Here is a 6,697-nt window from a genome sequence, read left to right on the forward strand (position 1 = left end):
CTTCATCAACCACCACCACCACTTCCGCATTGCCAATTTCGAAACCATCATTTGACTTTGGTTTTGAGAATTTGAGTTGTGGTTCATCGTTTCCTAACATGTTTCGGCTACTTAGGGAAGGCTTGACAACGACATCACAACTGCTCATATTGGTCATCGACATTGACAACCTCACCATTTTGACACCTTCACTGTAAGCAAGAACGGTAACCTCTATATCATCTCGGTATCATGGTATATCATCATTGTACATTCTTGCCATTGCATTGATAACCCCATAGACCATTTTGCGTACCTTTCCCATCGAGACTAGCCTTTGAGTATTGTCGGCAACATTACTTGTGCACATTAGTGATCATAGTTTCCCTTTTGCATACATACCATAATGGTATACCTTTCTTGGTATCATACCTTGTGCCACAAAGTTGTCACCGCATATACACAATTGCTATCTTGGTTTGTGAAGTTTTGCATGAGAAAGAGCTCAAAAGAGAAAGAGCCAACCAAGCTTTTAAGCAAAAGAGAAAGATAAGCAAAGAGCTTTTAAGCAAGAACCATAGCATCATACTACATTAAGATTGTCATATCCGATCATCTTGGATCATATCACCGGAACACCATACATATAACATACTTGGGATAGAAGTCGTTGCATTTTTGTTTAGTAGGTTGTGCACAAGTCTCGTATCCGCCTATTGTGAAATCATGCTAGCGTCCCTCTAGAGTTGTGCAACAAGAGCATTTTCCATGGATCCCACATTTTGAGCTCATTTTTGCTTTGCACAACCCCACTTTATCTATTTGCGTGTGTGTTTCTGTGTCCCATATCTTGCTATTGGTCTATATGTTGCCTTTGCAAATTTGCGAATCTTTTCCAACATTATTGAGTCTGACTAACAATCGAATAAATTTTGTGCCACCATCCTAACCGAGCTCTACTATAAGCTTTATTTGTGTAGGTCTGAGAACCGGCAAGAATTGGTACCAATTGTGCTATTCCCTTGTTACACATTTGAGTGATCGTTGATCCATCTTCAACATCGATCAAGGTACATTTTGTATAAGTTCTTCTCTTTCTCCCAGTCACATATTTGCTTTGAATGATGGATAGGCCAAGTTCTTCTACCAACCCACTCTTCATCGAGCAAGACGACGACATGACCTCCTACGTCACCAAGAGCCACCTCGTTGGTGCACAACAAGCTTTGCATCAAGAACAACAAGCAATGAGTGACCGCATCGGCAATCTCGCCACTGAATTATGCCTCTCCGAGCAATGTACAAGAGACTACTTCGACAACAAGCTCGACGAACAAAAACAAGAGAGAAATGCAAGAATGAACTATATTCGTGCCTTGTTGGTCAACCGCTCCTCTACATCGTCGTCCTACTCAAGACACAGCTGCTCGAGTTGACAATCTAACAACACCATCTCCGGCTCAAGTACTCCGACATCAAACACTCTTCGACGAGTCACGTGCCAAGACCGTCAAGCAAACCGCAATCCTCTTCGCGGCACCGATCCTCAAGAGCAACTTCTAGTACAAGAACATCGGCATTTCCAAAAACAAGCTACCCTTGTGCAAGCACAAGAATGGAAACGCCAACGCCAACAAGAGGAAGAGCAGGCGCGCCAACACCAAGAAGAGCAAGATGCAGAATCGCTCCGACAACATCAACAGCATGAAGCCCAAGCACTTGAGTCCCAACGTGCCCTCCACGACACAAGTCGCACCATCGCCGACCACAACGGTCAAACGCGTGAGCAACAAGAAGCGCTTCGCGAGGAAATTCAAGAGAGGAACAATCAAGCAAGAGTACACCGACAAGTTCCACAAGCTCCTCGTCAAGAACCCCAAGTTCGCCAAGAGCAACAAGACAATGGAAATCCTCCACGCCAAGAGCAAGTTGAGGAAGACAATCCTCCTCATCAAGGACGTCATCACCCTTGACCACAACACAATGAAGAGCAATGCTACGACAAGCTCAAGTTCACGATGCCCAAGTTCACCGGAAGCAACGGTCCTGAAGAGTACCTTTCATGGGCATTTAAGGTCGACAAGATCTTTCGTTTGCACAACTATGAGGAAGAGAAGAAGACCGCCATGGCATCCCTTGAGTTTGAAGACTATGTCCTCATATGGTGGGAGCAAGTCATTGAGCACCGAGAAGCAAGGGGTGAACCACCAATCACCACATGGGATCACATGAAAGATGTCATGAGAGCACGCTTTGTGCCAACCTACTACAACCGCGATGTCTTCAAGAAAATCCAACTCCTCAAGCAAGGAACAAAGAGCGTTGAAGAGTACTACAAGGAAATGGAGATCACCATGATTTGACCAAATGTCACGGAAGATGATGAGCAAACTATGACACGTTTCTTGAATGGACTCAACCATCCTATCAAGAAGATTGCGGATTTCCAACCGTACTCGAACCTCATCGAGCTCGTGCACCACGCTACCAAGGCGGAACGTCAAGTGCAAGATGACTTCAAGTATGCCAAGTTCTCTTCCAAGACATACGGCTCCTCCTACAACCAAGCTTCAACGACTCCAACACCTTCTACCTCAACCAAGCCTTATTCAAGCAATGGCGACACGTCAAGTTACAAGAAAACTTCGACAACCTCAAGTCTTCCTCCTACTACAAGCAACTTCAAGCCGAGAGCTTCATCATCTACAAGTCCAACCGATGAGGCCGTCAAGACAAGTTCAATCAAGTGTTTCACATGCGGCGGCCGAGGCCACAAGTCCTTCGAGTGTACCAACAAGCGCACCATGATCCTCAAATGACGGAACCTATGACTCCATGAGTGAAGAGGAAACAGAAGCCCTTGAGAAAGTGGCCATGCACCGGTGCGTGAATGAGGATGAAGATGATCAAGTATTTTGTGACAAAGATTCGAGCCCCGCTCTCGTTGTCTCCAAGGTCTTGACTCTTCAACATCAACAAGACAAAGACCAAAGATGCCATATCTTCCACACCAAGGCCGGCATGAATGGAAGGTCCGTCAAGGTCATCATCGATGGAGGGAGTTGCCATAACCTGGCAAGTGAAGAACTATGCTCCAAGCTCCAATTGGTCAAGATGAAGCACCCCCATCCCTACAAGGTCCAATGGATTAGCGACTCCGGAACTATCCAAGTGGAACACATGGTGCAAGTTTCCTTCAAGATAGGAGCATACGAAGACACTTTGGAGTGTGATGTCGTTCCGATGTCCGTTTGCCACCTCCTTCTTGGACGACCATGGCAATTTGACCGAGGCGTCATCCACAACAGGTGTACTAATCACTATAGCTTCAAGATGAAGGGAAAGGAGTACGTGCTATGACCTATGTCTCCAAGCCAAGTGATTGCCGACAAGCAAGCCACCCATCATGGAGAGAATAGTGAGAGAGAAAACCACCCAAAAGAGAGTGAGCGCCACAAGCCCAAATTGAGTGCCTCCGTGATCAGCGACAAGAAAAACTTGGTACTATTTGCCACCAAAAGTGAGATGATATAAGTGTGTGAGAACCCATCAAGTGTTATGCACTATATCCTTATGTGCAAGGACGAGGCACTAAAAACTAACACATCTCACAATCTACCTTTAGTGTTATCTTCTCTATTGCAGGAATTCCAAGATGTATTTCCCGACGAGCTACCTCCGGGTCTACCTCCACTACGAGGCATCGAACACCACATCGACCTCATCCCCGGAGCACCCCTTCCTAACAAGGCTCCCTACCGCGTCAATCCCGAGGAAATAAAGGAGATCCAACGTGTCGGCGTCCTGGGAACGGGGGTCCCCAGACTTGCCTGCCTGCGGCCCACAGTGCTGCTCTACCAGCGGCCCTGTACGACCCATCTTCACCAGCAAACACTCAAGTCCCTCGCGAGGGGCCAAGCCTCGCAAGGCGGATGACACAAGACCTCCTCGGGGGCTGCCTCACCAGGCTGCCTGGCGAGGGGCGGAGAGATTAAGGCAAGGGACACCTCGCGATGTTTCCGTGACGCAAGCCCTGACGACTGGAGCCAGGCGGGCGCCAGGCAGGCGCCAGCGCGCACAGTGTTCTTGGTTCCTCTTTGGTTCTAAAGGGGCAAGCGCAGACGAGGACTTTCGAGGCGTCAGGCAAAGATTTCCATATCGGTGGAACGAGACCAAGACCAGCGAGACGACGGGACGGAGGTCACCGTGGAGCCAAGATGGCGTCACCACCAGAGCCTTTGGCAGGCGAAGAACACCTTTAGTTAGGATAAGTTGTACTAGTTGTCTCCCTTCGAATTTGGCCGTTGTCGAATCCCTTCCCGCTCAATATTTGGGGAGAGGACCAGGGCCTCTATAAATAGGACTAGGCACCACCATAGAGAGGCAACTAATCCAGATCATCCTCAACCACACACAAGTTCACCAAGCACAAGAGCACCTCTCCTTAGGAGGCTGTTCTTCCCTTGTAACTGTTCATCCTCAGCCCAAGAGGCAATCCACCACACCACACTGGAGCAGGGTATTACACCACATCGGTGGACCGAACCAGTATAAACCCTTGTGTCTCTTTTTCTGCTGGTTTGTCGAGCTAGGCTTTGAGATCACGGTGAGGTCGAGGGAGTGATTAGGTAGGGAGAGATCTTCGTGCGCACCCCAGTGTCTGAACCTCAAGGGTTTTGCCGGAACCCGAAATCCGACATTTTGGCGCGCCAGGTAGGGGTGCGCCGAAGCTTTCCTTCCGTCGATCTACGCTTTGCCATCACCGCGCCTCACCCTCATGGCCAGCGCTGCCCTTCCGGCTGCGACGACCGAAGCCCATGGTGGGGCCAGGGGGCTCCGAGCCTTGGCCCCCGCCTTACGGCAGGTGCAGTGGCCACCCAAGTTCAGGCCAGAGATGCCGCCGCGCTACGACGACGCGGCGGACCCGTCAGCTTTCCTGCTGGCGTACGAGGAGGCCGTCCTTAAGGCCGGGGGCGACGACAAGGTCATGGCCAACTGGCTTCCCATGGCCATCACCGGCGCACCGCGCGCCTGGCTGCTCAACCTCCCCGGATCCATGGTGGCATCTTGGGAGGAGCTACGCAGCCTCTTAGTTGCGCACTTCGCGGCACTGGCGCCCCTCGCTGTCGCGGCCCTCCTCGGCGGCTCGCAAGCTCCGCCTTCGGATCGTCACGCCAAGCCGTTCTTTCGCCAGATCAATGCCGCTTCCACATGGCAGGGGGTTCCCCCGGGTTGGGTAGCGCCCAACACCGACCTGACCTTCAACTCGGGAGATCAACCCATCACCACCGTCGGCTCGGGCGTGCTCTCAATGCTTTGCACGCCCACCATCTGCAATGTAGCCGTCACCAAGACCCTCATCGACGGTGGCGCCAGCCTCAACGTGCTCTCAGTGGAGGCCTTCAGCCTCCTTCACGTACCACTCGAGCGGCTCCTCCCCAGCAAGCCTTTCTCCGGAGTCGGCGGCGGCTCCTCCAGCCCCCTCGGGCAGATCCGTCTCCCCGTGACCTTCGGCACCCGCGACAACTACCGCACTGAGCTGATCGACTTCGACATCGCCCGCGTTGGCCTTCCGTACAATGCCATCCTTGGATATCCGGCTCTAGCCCAGTTTATGGTGGCGACCCATCCAGCCTACAACCTCATGAAGATGCCCGGGAGCAAGGACGTCCTCACCATAGTCGGAGATACCAAGGAAGCTCTGGTGGCACTCAAGCTTGCCCTCAAGACCGCCTCAACAGTGCGGCCGGCCGACGAGTCCCCTTCAGGAGTTAAGGGGGCCGCGCCGGCCAAGAAGAAGCAGTTGTTCACTCAAGATCAGGCGGAAACCAAGCAGGTGCCGGTCGAGGAAGATTGGTCTTCTGGAGCCACCTTCACCATAGGTGCCAACCTCGACCCAGATCAAGAGGAAGCATTGGTAAGGTTCTTGCGTGCAAACAAGAAAGTATTCGCCTGGGAGCCCGATCAGCTGGTAGGGGTCCCAAGAGGGGTGATCAACCATCACTTGAGGTTGTGCCCCAATGTGCGCCCAGTGAAGCAGAAGGCACGGTGATAGTCCACGGAGAAGCAGTCATTCATCGTCCAGGAAACCCGCAAGCTGGAGGCAGCAGGTGTCATTCGCGAGGTTCGGTACCCCGAGTGGCTGGCGAACCCTGTCGTTGTGCCAAAGAAAGGCAGGAAGGAGCGCATGTGTGTCGACTTCACCAACCTCAACAAGGCCTCTCCCCAAGATCCGTTCCCGCTTCCACGCATCGACCAGATCATTGACTCCATCGCCGAGTGCGACCTGTTGTGCTTCCTGGATCCGTTTTCAGGCTGTCACCAGATCAAGATGGCAGTAGAGGATGTGGAGAAGACGACCTTGCTGACCCCCTGCGGGGTGTACTGCTACACTTGCATGCCTTTCGGGATGCGCAATGCGGGAGCAACCTTTCAACAGCTGATGCACATCGTCCTGGGCCAGCAGCTCGGGAGGAACACAGAAGCCTACGTCGACGACATTGTGGTGAAGTCTCGGGAGGCGAGAACTCTGATTCAGGACCTGGAGGAGACCTTCAGGTGGACTTGCGGCTCAACCCGGAAAAGTGCGTATTTGGTGTCCCTTTCGGCAAACTGCTGGGCTTCCTCGTGTCTCACAGGGGGATTGAAGCCAACCCAGAAAAGGTCAAGGCAATTGAAGACATGAGCCCACCGCAAACCCTCAAGGAGATGCAGAAGC

This window comes from Triticum aestivum, chromosome 5D (assembly GCF_018294505.1).
Source record: "Triticum aestivum cultivar Chinese Spring chromosome 5D, IWGSC CS RefSeq v2.1, whole genome shotgun sequence".
In the NCBI taxonomy this organism is placed as follows: domain Eukaryota; kingdom Viridiplantae; phylum Streptophyta; class Magnoliopsida; order Poales; family Poaceae; genus Triticum; species Triticum aestivum.